This window comes from Rhinolophus hipposideros (genome assembly GCF_964194185.1).
Source record: "Rhinolophus hipposideros genome assembly, chromosome: 25".
In the NCBI taxonomy this organism is placed as follows: domain Eukaryota; kingdom Metazoa; phylum Chordata; class Mammalia; order Chiroptera; family Rhinolophidae; genus Rhinolophus; species Rhinolophus hipposideros.
Genome location: NC_138071.1, coordinates 9,497,832 through 9,513,885, shown reverse-complemented (window position 1 = coordinate 9,513,885; position 16,054 = coordinate 9,497,832). Strand labels below are relative to the sequence as shown.

The 16,054-nt window shown below is 39.1% G+C and overlaps 1 protein-coding gene across 1 annotated transcript in view; it reads left to right on the top strand.

Moving 5' to 3' along the window:
- SLC13A1 (solute carrier family 13 member 1) overlaps positions 1 to 16,054 on the top strand; it is a 144,632-nt gene that overhangs the window by 26,638 nt on the left and 101,940 nt on the right. The window lies entirely within an intron of this gene.

Here is a 16,054-nt window from a genome sequence, read left to right as displayed (position 1 = left end):
GAGTCTCTTATTGCTCAATTATGTGAAATCAATATGGTTAGTTCTAACAAGTAATAAACTCTAATGAAAGCATGTGGATGTGTTTATTATTATTTTTTTAAATAATCATTTCCTTCCTTAGAGCAGAGGTGCATTAGAGCAATAAAAACTCAGGTCAAAAGGATGACCAATATGTCAAGACTCTGACAGAAAGTCATTCTAAGGAAAGGCATTAGGCAGGATAAGGAAGAGATGGATGATTTGATAGGCTCTGCTTAGCTAATAGATAAAGGATTATATTTAAAAATGAAGTGCTCATATACACAGAAATTATATGACCATGCTGTTTACTTAAAATTTTCATCAGAACATCATTGATTTTCATTGGAGAAACTTCACCCATTTCACTAGACTGCATTTTCATGTAAGACAGAATTCTCTAAAGAATTTGAAATAACAGGAAAAGTACTTTTAATGTAAGTAAGACCAGCACATGCTGTATGATTAGGAAGACAACATGGATCTGATAAAGTATTGTATTAAAAACATATTAAGAACACTTACAACTCAATAATAATAATAATAATAGTAATAATGATAGTAGTAATAATAATAATAATAATAATAGGAGCAGGATCGTAGGAAGGCAAATATCCTGATTAAATGAAAAATAGGCCAAAGATTTAAACAGAGATTTCACCAAAGAATATGTATTAGAAGAGCTAATAAGGACACAAAAGGTAATCAACACCATTATTCAATAGAGATATGCAAATTTAAGCCATATTGAAATATCACTCTATACCCACCAGAATGATTAAAATTTTTAAAACTGACAATACCAAGTGTTGACAAGAATACAGCAAAACTGGAACTCACACTCTAGAAATATAAAATGATTCAGTCACATTGTAAAGTAGTGTGATAGGTTCTTCTTCTTCTTCTTCTTTTTTTTTTTTAAATCATACGCTTTCTGGATCACTCAGCAGTTCCTAAGTACTGTATTTGCTCAAAAGAAATAACAATGTATGTCCACGAAAGGTGTGTATGCAAGTGTTCAAAATAGCTTTATTTAGCATAGCCCCAAACTGACAAGAACCCTAATGTCATCAACTGATGACTGGATAACAAATTGTGATATAAACGGAATACCACTCAGAGATGAAAAAAAAAAAAAAAGGAAAAGAAAAGAAAAAAGTAAAGAACTGATATGTGCAAAAAAATATGGATGAATTCTCAAAAGCATTATGCTAAGTGTAAGAAGCCAGGAATAAAAGCTATTGTATGAATCCATTTATATGACATTTTAGAAATGAATTATAAGGACAGAAATCAGACCAGCAGTTACCAGGGATTGGAGGATACAGGGAGAGGACTGATAGCAAAGGGACACAAGAAATCTTTTCAGCATGATAGAAATATTCTGTATTGTCACAGTGGTATTAGTTCCATGACTGTATATATTTGGCAAAGTTTGTCAAAATCTGCAGTTAATTGGATGCACATTATATCTCAGTAAAACTAATTTTTTGAAAAGAACAAAGTAAAAGAAGTGTGATCATGGTGTGCAAATAGACAAATTCATTGATGGAACCAAGTAGATAGCCAGGAAATTCAATGTATGATGAAAACATTTCAAGTAAGTGAGGAGAAAATGGGATATTAAATAAATGATGCTGGATTAACTATTAGTGAATGTAAACAATAACTAAAGGAAAGCTTTATATTCTTTATATTAAAGTATATCTTATGTTTATCATATATTTAGACATTTAAAAAATAGAATGAAATACAATTAAAATGTCTATTCACAATGTACGCATAATGTAGCCTCAATATGTAAAATAGGAGATAGCCAATGACCTGGAATATAAAACACTTGACAATATTTAAGAATGAAAAATCTGTACCATTCAATCAACACTGGCAGTCTGTAATGTGTCATTCTGGGGACACTTAGGGAGAAATCTTAATGTTTCCCTTTAAGGCTGTCCCTTAGTCTCAGGTGCTCCCCTAGTGGGAACACCTCACAAAGGTGTGAATCCAAAGGCTATCCCAGTGGTGCCTGCTAGGCTCACACTGGCAGGTGTCATGTCCAAGTCCAGTCTCCGCCTCCTGACCCTACACAACCTGTTTCCTTTCCCCATTTCCAATCTTCTGGCTTACGCTCTCCTTCAGTGTACTGTGCAATTCCTGGGGGGAAAATAAAAAGACAGAAAAGAGGCCTTTTTGATGTCCCAAAGAACATTTTGTGTTTTCTGACTCTCTTTGATTATGCGAATCTTCCTCCTGAAGAGTGCTGTCCATCTCTCTTTTCTAAGTCCTACTCAGCCTTCAGATCCATGTTTAACTATTATTTTTGATTAAACCCTTTCTAAGTAATGCAATCCTCAATCTTATCCTACTCTGAATTCTCACAGCACTTATTGTGTGTCTGTGATTTTTAGCACTATGTTTTTACTATGCACACACATGTACAGATAGATATATAATATATGATATTAATATATAATACCTATATATAATTATTACAATAATATTGCCTATGCCATCATTATATTACTGCAATTATTATAATTAATTATGTGCATTATTGTAATGATTGTTTTTTATGTTCTTAGGTAAGAAAGATCAAGAGTATATTTTGAGCTGAGAAAATGTCAGAAAGTTCGGGTGTGGGCAATAACTTAGAGAAACCAAGCCTTAGGGGATGTCTTGCAAAACAAAGAAACAGCTGGAAAGTTTGGTTGTTGCAAACAGGAGCCATAACAGCAGTTCAAGCAAACAAGAAGTTAGATCATGATCCTCAAACCCAGAAAAACAAAAACAAAACAAAACAAAAAAAATGGCTGCAATAAATATAGGAGTGCATATACTTTTCAGATTAATGGAGTACAGCATAGGGAGTATAGTCAATGGTATTGTAACAGCTATATACAATGTCAGAGAGGTACATAGTAGATGGGGGGTTATCGCTTTGTGAGGGGTGAAAAGTCTATTACATTGCTTTGTACACCTGAAAATAATAATAATAATAATAATAATAATAATAATAATAATAATAAAATAAGTGACTGGCAAAATAACTTCTCTGCCAGCTAGTTTCCTATAATAAATCAGTGCCACATATATGAACTATAAGGAAGTGTACCAAAAGACATCTTGTAGTTTGGTATTGCATCAAAGAAAGAAGGAGGGCGGGAAGGATGGCAGAAAGAAGGAAAGTAGGAAGGAAAGAAGAGAGGGAGGAAAGGAAGGAAGGAAGGAAGGAAGGAAGGAAGGAAGGAAGGAAGGAAGGAAGGAAGGAAGGAAGGAGGGAGAGAAGGAGGGAGGGAAAGAAGGAAGGAAGGAAGGAAAGAAGGAAGGAAGGAAGGAAGGAGGGAGAGAAGGAGGGAAGGAAGGAAGGAAGGAAGGAAGGAAGGAAGGAAGGAAGGAAGGAAGGAAGGAAACAAGGAAAGGAGGGGAGAGAGGAAGGAAAGCAGGAAAGAGAGAAAATAGGAAGGAAATCATAGACCTTGTTTGGTTTTCCATGACGTTTGGACTTTACAGAGGAACTGGGAATATGAACAGCACTTACACCTAAAATGTCTGAGCCTGAGGGTTTGATTCCTGGCAATCAGTTTTATGTAAGAGGAGAATTCCTTAAACCAGGAATCAACAAATAATTGTTGAACATCATGTAAAACTGTGATCACCATTCTGTGTCCACTGAATAAGTGGTGCTCATATGAAGAACTATGGTACTTAGCTTTTAATGTCCCAATTTTAAGTTTAAAAATAAAGTCACAAAGTGGTAGGACCTGCATATTGCAAGAAACTTTTGAACACAAAATAACAGTTCTATTGCTAGATTCTCTGAAATATATGTAAAAGCCGTCAATATTTCACAGGCAAAGTCTCCTCTTTGAGCAACTTTAATGAGAACAGAACTGTGTCTACTGTATATCACTGCATCTCTGCATTACTGTATTCCTGGCATATAGTAGGTACTCGAAACATGTTTGCTGACCATGAACAAATGAACCAGTGTCTCCTCAGGATTAGAATGTGGGCTTGACTTACCTGTGTAGGCGACCTAAAGATCAGAGTCTGTGGCCGTTTACCTTCACAGGAAGCTTAGGATCACGTGAGGATTTGAAGCAAATGAGAACCCTTCAATTCAGTGGAGGTTCACTACCGGCAGTTTTCACCTCAGAGGCTGTCCTGGTTTGGACCCAAAGTCTGTCAGACCCTTCTCTCTAACATTTATCCACTCAGCATGACTTCTAGGAGGGCTTGGGTTTCCCACTCAGTTAAGGGGATGTCCCCTTGAGAACCTTGGGTTTTCTTCATCAGGCTTTCGCCTGGGGAATAATTATAAAACCAACATTTATTAAGACTGTATTATGTGCTAGGGTTTCCTAAGATGTCCAACCCTATGAGGTAGATTTTATTTTTACTATACTCTAGTATACTGGAAGTCTCCTGGATCTAGATTACAGAGTAGAGCAGACTTAGAAATGCATCTCCAAACATGCCTGTTATATAGTAAGCATTTATTTTATTAAATTAGTAAAAAAAAACAATAATGGCTCTTTTTAGAAGTCATAAACATTCAACTTAATACATGCCGGGTGCAATGCTTTAACTCACTTGGTTCTTGTAATAAACTTATGAGTTACAAACTGTTATCTTCATTTTTGAGAATGAGGGTTGGCCACCTGCCTGAGGTCACAGAAGTCATATGAGGAGGGACTAGAATGTGAACCCAGGAAGCTTAAATTAAGGACCTAAAGATTCTGATCACCCAATTCCAATGTGTGTTGGGGAGAGGAGGGTTCCCATCACCAAACAGTGTTCTGACACCAGCTGGTGTCCTAGAATTCAGCTCAATTCTGATATTCTCTACCCAGAGATAGCGTCAGATTCCACAGGTTAAGCAAGGGTTCAGTCCTCCTACAAGACTGTCTTATCCCCCACCCCCACTCTTTTAGCCACTGTCCCAAACCCAGCTTGTTGCCTGTGCTTCTGACTGACCAGCCACAGATTAGAGGTTACCAGCACCCTTCCTGAGGTTTGAGTAATTTGCTAAAATGACTCACAGAACTCAGAGAAATATTTTACTTAACTAGATGACTAGTTTATTATAAAAGAGTGTAACTCAGGAACAGCCAGATGGAAGAGATGCATGGGACAGGGTATGGGGAAAGAGCATGGAGCTCCTCTGAATGCACCCCTCTCCCCAAATCTCCATGTGCTCACCAACCGATAAGCTCCCTGGACCCTGTGCTTTTTTTTTTTTAAAGGAGGCTTCATTACAGAGGCATGCTTGATTAAATCATTGGCTATTGGTGATTAAACTCAAGCTCCCTGGAGGGTGGGTGTGGGATGGGGTACAGTAGAGCTGAAAGTTCCAACCCTGTAATCATTGATTCTCCCTGTAACCAACCCCCATGCTTAGGTGAGGTCCAAAACTCACTCCTTTAACGTAACAAAAGACTCTTTTATAGCTCTCATCACTTGGACAATTCCAAGGGTTTTAGGAGCTCTGTTTTAGAAACCTGGGCAAAAAATAAATATGTTTCCCCTTATAAGTCACAATATCACAGGACCTTTGCCCACCACTGCAATATAGCACACAAATTCTGTGCAGCTGTGACACCCTCCACCTCTGCACCATGAGTTATAGCGCTGTGAATACCTACTGTGTACGAAAGGCAAACTTGGAGGTCACCGTAATGAAAAACAGACAAGGAAATCCATGGGGCAAAGCAAAGAGCAAGTGAAACACGACTAGAATCAGGGAAGTAAGACAAAGGTGGCAAAGGTGTAGATTCTCTTTCTCATTGGCAAGTGAGGGGACATGCAAAGGCAGGTAGTGAGAGCAAAGACCAGATTGTCAAGTTGATAAGTAAATAGAAATCAAGAAATAAGAGAAAGCAGAAATGTTCTTTAGAGAAGTTTAGAGATAAAGAGTTGAGAGCAATACAATGTTGATTTTATAGGTTCGTTCAAGGTTTGGAGGACGCAGGGGTAAATTAAACACATATGTAGCTATATAAAGAGATTAAAATGCTGGAAAGAGGAAATAAGCTGTTGGACTAAGGCCAGTGGTAAATGTGTTTGCTTTAGAAAGGAGAACATTATGTGTTTCCCTCCACCATTAACGGGAGAGGGGCAGAGATGAGGACACAGAGACATATCTGAATTGAAGAATAAGGAGGAATCTTTATCTTTTTAATACAACTTTAATACTGATTTCCTGAAGGTATACTTTATGGATACGGTGTTTACTATATAATAACTTTACTAAGAAATATAAACAACTCATTTTTCAAAGAGACTAAACAATGAAATACAATCAAAACACCAAAAATAGAGTTTTCCTCATGTTGATATATTGTGCCATTGTATAGGCCTTCTTGCCTCTAAAATATTCTTCCATTGCATCCCTTCCTTCAGCATGTACAGGCCTTTCCATGCAAATGAATAAGTGATGCGAAGCCCTGTACCCCCGCTTTTGCTTCCCTTCACAGATAACCATCTCACTGCCTCTACTGGCTCATTTCCCGTTCACCCTCAACCCACTGCACTCTGCCTTCCTTTCCTACATCCCCAGGAAAGTGTTCTCATGTGACCTCATCCAGGGATATATCTAAGGTCTAATCCTTTTGTAGAGCACCCCATTCTTCACCCAGGACTCATGCTTTTGTAGCTTGACCCCATTCTCTTTCTGTGGTTCTTCTCCCAGCTCTCAGACGGATGTCTCCTTCTGTTTCACAAGTTTAAGTTCTTAAATGTAAACTTAGTCATGCTCAAACCTCTTCCCTTCCCAGGAAAGAAAAGCAAAGATTCAAAGTAAGCATGACACTAGTTGACTTACCAGGATCCCTTCTAAAGAGACATGTTTTCTAATAAATGATAGTTGCAAAGAAAAAGAAATTTAACTTTCAAGTTCAGTTCTTATCCTATATGCCCATTGGAAGCCAGTTTTCCTTGGGGACCTGTTGTAGACCACAATCTGAAACACTCTACATATATTATGAACGTAAACCTAAAGAAGCAACCTTTAAGAAGAGACTAAAGATGTCATCAGGAACAAGATGAAGAGAGGGAAGTGTCAGGATGATGAAAACTCAGGGCCCTTTACATTTGACAAGGTAGATTTAAACTGCATAGAAACTAATGATAAAACCGTAAAATAAAGGCATGAAAAAGCAAGCGAATCCCCAGAGTCACTGCATGGATGAGTGGAGACTGTGGACAAGGCTGAGTCTCAGGTATACCCAGGTTGGTCAGAAGATCTGATCAGGTTTCCTGGTCCACGTGGCAATCAGGAGGGGCCCCTACCTCCCTCTAGCAGTGACTTATTTTGGGACTTGTTTGAGACCCTGATGAAAGTCATATTCTGGCTTCCTAGGAAAAAGTACACATGCATATCGATCTGAATTCAAGAAGTGTTCTTGTTATTCTACAATATGGAAAGCTCCACTTGCCCTACACATTGACTATTTATCTGTATTTTGACCAGAAGTCTCCAATGATTGAATCAGTATAGTTCTTGGCAGTGGTTTTGGAAAAACTGAACCTTTTTTCATTTTTTTCTCTTCTGCAAACACTATCCTGCTCAGCTGCTCTACATTTGGTACTAAAAAGAAAGCATGATTGTCCTACTGACATATGTTTGCTTTGTGTGTGTGTGAAACTCCTGCTTGTGTCAGCTTCAGTTCCCAATAGCTCCCAATCTAACTTCTGTCTCACAACCAAATATTTTTGGAGAACTCTCTCTCCGGCTGAAGCTGTCTTGTATTATTCAAGAAGGAAGAAAAGCATCTTGAATTTTGTCAGCAAGTCTACGTTTGTCTCACTCTATAGAGAATGGATTGATGTAACACTTAGAAGTCATCATCTTTATTAAAACGTTCTGTTACACCTATATCTGACATAATAGTGGTCTGCTGTTGACATGTGCTTATTTCTATTCCTACGACATACAGTCATCTAACAACTTATTCAAAAATGTTTTTGAGTACTCACTAAATGCTCGGTTCTATGCTAAATACGGGGAATAAAACAATGAGTAAGACAAAGTCTCATTTCAAAGGCCTGAGCCATCCTGGCAGAGGTAGACGTGTCAATAGATGATGGGGATATGGTATCATAATCAGTGGTTCTCAACCCTGAAGTCATACAAGTAGATCTTCTAAAAAATGATGATGCCGGGATTCACCCAAGAGATCCTGCTTTAATTGGCCTGGGGTGGTGCCTGGACATTAGAATTTTGTAACAACACTCAGGTAAATCTGGTAGCATCTGTAATAGAAGAAAATACAAATTGCTGTGGGTGCATTTAGAAGTTACCTAGAACCTAGAATAGATATCTGATTGAATTGATTTACTGAATTGATTTACCCAATGAAGAAGGACTAGCTAATTGAAGTAGGGAGAAGGCTCTCCCTACCAGGTACACCAGTATATGCAAAAACATGACAGTGGGACTGAGGGCACGTGGTGGGCCTATTCATCTCTTCACTCAACAAATGCTTATTGACTGTCTTCTATATCCCAAGCACAGTCCAAAGATCTAAGAGTGGTCTGTCCAGTAACCAGACAGAAATCACCTCTGCTTTTATAGAAATTATAGTAGGATGGTAAATATACTATAATGTATATAATGTATAATATACGTTATACCATCAATTGCAGAAATGTTTGTTAAACTACAATTCTGAGAAATGCTATAAAGCAGAAGCACAGGAACTAGGAAGGTCTAGTTGGGATAGACCTAACTCATTCTGGGGAGCTGGGAGGATTTTTCTGAAGAATGATATTTTGGCTGAAACTTGAAGGATGGGCAAAAGGTGGTCACAGAAGCAGGAATGAAATGCAGAGACTTGCTGGCAGAGAGAATGACCATGGAAAGCCCTGGTGTGGAATGCATGGTCAATGGGTCAATGCAAAGTACAATGAGTTGGGAGAGGGTGATGGAGGGTGAAGGAGGAGAATGTTTTCTCAGTGTGGTTAGATTACCCAGGACCTTGTCAGCTGAACTGAGTCCCGAGTACATCACATCCCCTCTGTTCTTGTGCTGCATCAGTAACTCATCTTGTGCTGGCATCTCTTGGCAGTTGACAAAACATTTCCACAAATGTCTCAACACCCTCAAGGCAGAGAGCTGTCTCTTAGATATTGGTTAGAGACGCTAACGATTTGCCCATGTCCACGTAGCTTAAAATCAATCTGCAGAACAATGATTAGAACCGGGTGTGGGTAACTCCAAACCTGAGGCCCTTTCCATCACATCACAACTTAATATTTTGTTTATCAGATTATATATCGTATGCAGCTATGTAAAGATTATTTTGGTAAATCTAGAATCACGTGTCTAGGTTTTATGACAGTACAAAGATGTCAAGAGCACTTAGTTGTTTGTTTTTATAAGAACAATGGAATCAAAAGGTGAAGGGCAGATTTTTCAGGCCATATCACAACAGCTAGGCAGAACTGTCTAGATGTAAGGAAACTATGAAGATAGATCTTTGTACGGAGCTGGAGGGACTTGTTTTACTCAGTAACTGTTTCCAAGAGTAAATGAATGCCTACACTCCTTAGTTTCAGATATAAAGAAGAGAGGCTTCTCACTGCCCAGATTACACTGGTGAAAAGGAAAGAGCTTTGGCTTGTTAAACAAAGGTCTGAAGGGAGCTATAAGCAAGCAGACAATATATAGGACATTCTTTGCGTCATTCTAGGACCTCACTCTCAGTATCTGGCCAGGAGGGAACCTGTGGCTGCCAATCAAAGCTGCCTCCACGTGACCCAGGAGCATGTTCATTGGCGGCCATTTTGCTGCGGGTGGGGACAGATCAGGGCTACCACGTCCCCAAAGTGAGACCCCCCCCAAGGAATTTGCAGTGCCTGCCTGAGTAGAAAAGATTTGTGGTAGACACGGGACAAATAATAATTCATCCTTCTTGTCACTTTTCCTCAGAGTCCAGACTGGTTATGTGTAGTAGTTATCAACACAAAACAATTCGGAGAGAAATGTTCTCTACAGATATTAAATTGGAACACAAACTATATATTTAAATAAGTAAATAACTAACTAGGGAGAACTAGGACATCTGATGAGTTGTTGAAAATGTTGATTCTTTAACATTTCTCCCTATCTGTACCCTAAATTTGTAAAAATATGATACATACTTATCCCAGAGAAAAGAAGTGCAACAGTTTTGAGTTTGGGTGAGCATGTCAATTTCTTGAACACAATCAAGGATTCTATGAATACATGATTCTCTCAGTTAGTATTGTAGAACACAACATATCCAAAAAGCAAGTATCTAGATCACTGAAAGCAAACTTTTTAAACGTCAAAGTATATTTTCCCCTGTTCCCACTTTCACCATTCTTTAATAAAATCACCCTTGTTTTCCCCACTTCTGATTCAGATTAGCGTTCTCCACGCCCCTCCAGGGTCCCCATGGTCCTCTTAGCTCTCAGATCCCTTAGCTAAGCCGTCTTCTGGTTTTATAGGTTTCACCTCCTTCAAGTTCACATATTTAGTTTTGATTCCTCTTCTCCATTCCCACTGGTAGCCTCTCAGTTCATGAATTACCTGACCTATTAAAGAATGTTTTGAGCTCTCTTCTCAGCATTGGAACTGCTTCCAATTCATCATTAACTCTTGCCAGGTGAGCTGTCTGTCTGTCCCAACAACCCAGCACCTTTGGGCCAGGCTTGCTGTGCTTTGGGCCAGCTTGCTATGCTTGGAGAATTTCCAGCATCACAGATAATACCTTCCTAAGGTAGAACCCCAAAGTCTACCTTCTCTGGCTATTCAGTAGCAAGGGTACAGGCATGGGAACTGGGCTCTATTGATTAGGCTCAGCCACGCGACACATGGATTCTGAAGTGAGGAAGTGGAGGAAGGAGGCTCTGTGTGGATTCCATTTTGCTGGAGTCACTGTGGTGTCCAGTGTATCTCAGGTGGCCATCTCCTATGGAGCCATGGTGAGCGTGACTTGGGATGTCACTCTTCCAAGTAGCCTCATTCTTCAGTTCTCCCAGGGGTTCTGTGTGTCACCCAATATCCTTTCAGTAAAGTCAGCTGTGTTCTCTTGCCCCATAGAACCCCGAGTAATCTTTCTGAAAGGTAAACTTGATTATTCCACTGCCCTACTTAAACTTTGTCAGGGCTCCCTACTGCCTACAGAATAAAGTTCAGATTCCTTAACTTGGCATTCAAGGGCCATCACCACTTAGATTCCTTCACGTCTCCAGGCTCTTGCCATCCTGTGCTGATGCTCTGATCTAGACACACCGCACTAAGACCCTGTCTGTGCCACTTTCTTAAGCGCTATACCCTTTGCTTGGAATTCCCCTAACTCCACTTCTGCCTGTCCAGTAAACACCACTTCCCCTTCATGATTTAGCTCACCCCAAACCTTTGTTCCCCACAATTTCCCCTGGCAAACTTACGTATATCCCCCCCCCTCCCACCACCACCACCCGTCTTCCCATAGTGTGTCCTGTACTTCTCTGTTTTAATACTTATCACATTGCTGAAATTATTGTTTAGTCACTGGCCCCACCTACCAGGCTATAAGCCTCTCAGAAGCGAGAGCTGCGTGCTATTCATCTGCTTTATCTCCACTCCTAGCACAGATCCTGACTCTGAACTTAGCTCATCATGAATGGATGAGTGGATGCATTACCTAGCCCTTTTTTTATTATTAAATTTATTTTTAATTCATCTGCTTTACCTCTCTCACTACCCCACTCTTATCTCACCGACTCCAACCAAGTGCCTCCTGATGCATCTCTAGTACCAAGCGGAACTGACGTCTCTACTTGTCTGCAAAGTCCTTCCTCCACATGTTCTCCTGGCAGCATCTACTCAGTTAAAGAGGTCGTTTCAGTTATCTCCTTCCTGTTGAATATTTCTGTCCTCCCTCTCCCACCCCTAATATATGTCACCACTCCCTCTTTTGTGTCTAAACTGCCCCCTAAAGAGTTTCTGATGAGTCTCTAAAATAGTTTCTTGCCGTTGTTCACACAGTCAGTTTCTCTTTATGACGCTGTAAGCTTTTGGAGGCCAGTGACCACGTCTTCTTAATTTTTATATCCCAGGATTGACCAAAACATCTGAGAAATGAAAGAAGCTTAATACCAGTATGATAAGTCCCCAGAATGGTGCAATGATACATTTTCTAGTGAAAGCCGTATTTTGGCCTTTTCTTTTTTTCTTGGTCTCCCATCTCTTTCTTTCCATTTGTCCCTTCCCCGACCTACTCTTTCACTAAAAGGGAATGTTTCCAAAGGAAGTGGGACTAGATAGATAGATATCAGAGAGATAGGATAACAGAATAGAAAAGAAACATGCTCCTTTAAAAATTACAAGAGGTTGAAAGCTAACAACTGGAGAAATTAAAACAAGCACATGAGAAATGAGACATAATGAGAAAATTCTACTAATTATAATTTTTAAAAACTAAAAGGCCCTCTACTAATTCATTCTGAGAGCTAGAGCCAGAATGGGCATTCTTAAACATTTATACCTTTAAATTACTTTTAATTTAAAATTTTTGTGCTTTAAATCTTCTAAAGCTCAAAATCTTAGCATAAATTATAGTGTAATCCGATTACAACTTGGCCCTGCCTGTCTTCTAGCCTGGGAGCTAATAAAGGGGAGATTCTTTCTTTTCTTTCTTTCTTTCCTTCCTTCCTTCCTTCCTTCCTTCTTTCCTTCCTTCCTTCCTTCCTTCCTTCCTTCCTTCCCTCCCTCCTTCCTTCATTCTTTCTTTCTTTTCCTTCCTTCCTTCCTTCCTTCCTTCCTTCCTTCCTTCCTTCCTTCCTTCCTTCCTTCCTTCCTTTCTTTCTTCAGCTACTTTATTTTTATTATTAGTTTCAGGTGTACAAAACAACATAATGATTAGACATTTACACCCCTTACAAAGTGATCACTCCAACAAGTCTACTACCCTTCTGACATCATACATAGCTATTATAGTACCACTGACTATATTCCCTATGCTGTGCTTTACATCCCGTGAGAGAGGGAATAAACACACACACACACACACACACACACACACACACACACACACACATTTAATTATACTTGACATTCAGTATTTTATATTAGTTTCAGGTGTACAGTGCAGTGGTTAGGCATTTATACAATCTATGAAGTGATTCCCCTGATAAGTCCAGTACCCATCTGACACTCTAATATTTACAACATTATTGGTTACATTCCCCAAACTGTATTTCACATCCCCGTGACTATCAATTTGTATTTTCTAATCCCTTCACCTCCTCCCCATCCCCCAACCTTCCTCCCATCTAGCAACCATCAGTTTTTTTCTCTATATCTATGAATCTGTTTCTGTTTTGTTTGCTCATTTATTCTGTTCTTTAGAGTCCACATATAAGTGAGATAATATGGTATTAGTCTTTCTCAATCTGACTTATTTCACTTAGCATAATACCCTCTAGGTCCATCCATGTTGTTGCAAATTGTACGATTTTATTCTTTTTTATGGTAGAGTAATAGTCCATTGTATAACGGTACCACAATTCCTTTATCCCATCGTCTATTGATGGGCATTTTGGTTGTTTCCATATGTTGGTTGTTGTGAATAGTGTTGCAGTAAACATAGGGGTGCATATATTTTTTTTCGAATTAGGGTTTTGGATTTCTTTGGATAAATACCCAGAAATGGAATTGGTGGGTCATAAAGTAGCTCTGTTTTTAATTTTTTGAGGAACTTCCATACTGTTTTCCATAGTGGCTGCACCAATCTGCAATTCCACCAGCAGTGCATGAGGGTTCCCCTTTTTCCACATCCTCACCAGCACTTGTTTATTTATGATGATAGCCATTCTGACAGGTATGAGGCAGTATCTCAATGTGGTTTTTATTTGCATTTCTCTGATAATCAGTGACATTGAGCATCTTTTCATATGTCTATTGGCCATCTGTATGTCCTCTTTGGAGAAATGTCTATTCATGTCCTCTGCCCATTTTTTTAATTGCAGTGCTTGTTCTTTGCAGGGGGAGATTCTTTTAAATCAGGAGTAGCAAGCACATAGTGGGTGTTTTTATTGCTAAGTATGTTCTCTATGCCAGATGTTTGGGATCTGACTGAAAGATCATGGGAATTTGAATGATGCAGAGGAAAAGGGTGATGTTGGTGGAGAAGGAAATAAACAAACAATCCTGGTAGCCACACATGGAAAGTGAGAGAAGGGATGGGTGAAATGCAGCCACCAAAAAGGTAGATGGGAAATGACCCAAAATGAAGTATGAGTTCAATATTTTACAGAAGTTTGTGGCAAATGGTGATCTACTTGGTCACTGGAAAATGTAGGATTGGTGAAAGACAAAGAAGTAAGGGCTCGCTGTTACTTGTTGACTTCCAACTAACCTCAGAGGAGTTCCTGTCATCCTGGCAGGCAGCTGGAGAGAGACCCAAGAGAAACGACAGATTCAGGGGGCAGTACAAAGCAGTTACAGTCATAAAAACAGATAAGATGAACTAAAGAGTGCCACCGGAAGATAGGAGAAGGCTCTTAAATGAATTAGAAATGACACAGGAAATAATGCAAATTAGATAAAATGAAAGCAACAAAAATTCAAACAACAGATTTCTTTTTAAATACCTTTTGTTAGGTTGGTGCAAAAGTAATTGTTGTTTTTGCAATTATTTTTAACCTTTTAAACTGCAATTACTTTTGCACCAACCTAATAGGAACTTTAAATCTAGCTGATCATTTACTGGACCTTCATCCCTCTGTCTTTCCTATGGAGAGGGCACCCATCGTGTGTCAAAGCAGTTGGGCCATGGAACACACATGTCCTTGGGCTGCTGAGTTGTCTGCCACCTGTCCTAGAAAAGTAGCCCTAACATGTGTCAGTGCTCACTGCCCTCAGGCTGGCTGCATAAAGAGATGCAGGGCAGAGGGCTTTGCTTCAAACCACCAATAGGACTTGTCTGGCTTTAGATTTCTGTCATGGTATTTTTGCAGAGTTCTATAGAGAACTCCCAAAGAGTCCATTTGGGCATCTGCAAAGGTTTTCGTCTAAAATCAGTTGAGTTGAATGATTTTACAGCTGAGATTTTAATCTATTTTCTCCCTTTTCTCTCCTTCTTTCCCCTTTTTCTTTTCTCTAAGCTGAGTGACTCAGGCACTGATGTTTCCTTCCTGTAAAGCTGCTGGTGGCATGGGGATTTCATAGATCACTTCATTCATATTCTCCTGTAGGGGCAAGTTTCCAGGCACTCACGCTAACCTATAATCAAATTCACTGGCTGGCTGAGTCTGTTTAACCCCTTAAAGTAGCAGAATCCTACTGATGCTATGCTAAGTACTCACCCCGTGGAAAGATACATTGTGTTTCACATCTAGGATGGTCCAGAGGAAAGGAAAGAATGGCAAATGCTGGGCAAAGTCCACATCACAATTTTTTCCCCTGTAAAAAGTAGATTCTTTTGTTTAATATAATAATAATGGAAATTACATGTGTATATATTTGATAAGACTTTAATGTATATTACTTATAAGTAAAGAGTGGACGTAGGATACACTGCTGGGATGTTTGTGCATTACACTTACGTTGTAATGTAATGTTAAATTACAGTGTGATGCAGACTTGAGAAAAGCATTTTCTTAGTGTGACCGTGGCTTATGTCCATTCCCATTCATGAAGCTCAGGTGTTCATCCCTGATATAAGCATTTCTATTAGAAGATGCAGATACTCCAACTTCAGCTTGGCTTCTATGACATTTGTTTAATTCATCTTAGTGCTGCGATACTAAATACATCGGGAAGTACATTCGCAGGTATAATATATGATGGAATCGCAGGTATAACATATGAAAGTCATCTAGTTTTTCTTTGGTTGCTTGTGTTTTTGGTGTCATATCTAAAAAACTCCAGTGCCAAATCCAAGGTCACAAAGATTTAAACCTATGTTTCTTCTAAGAGTTTTATAATTTTAGCTCTTACTCTTAGCCTTTTGATCCATTTTGAGTTAATTTTCGTATATAGTCTGAGGCTGGGTCCAACTTAATCTGTTTTTTTACATGTAGA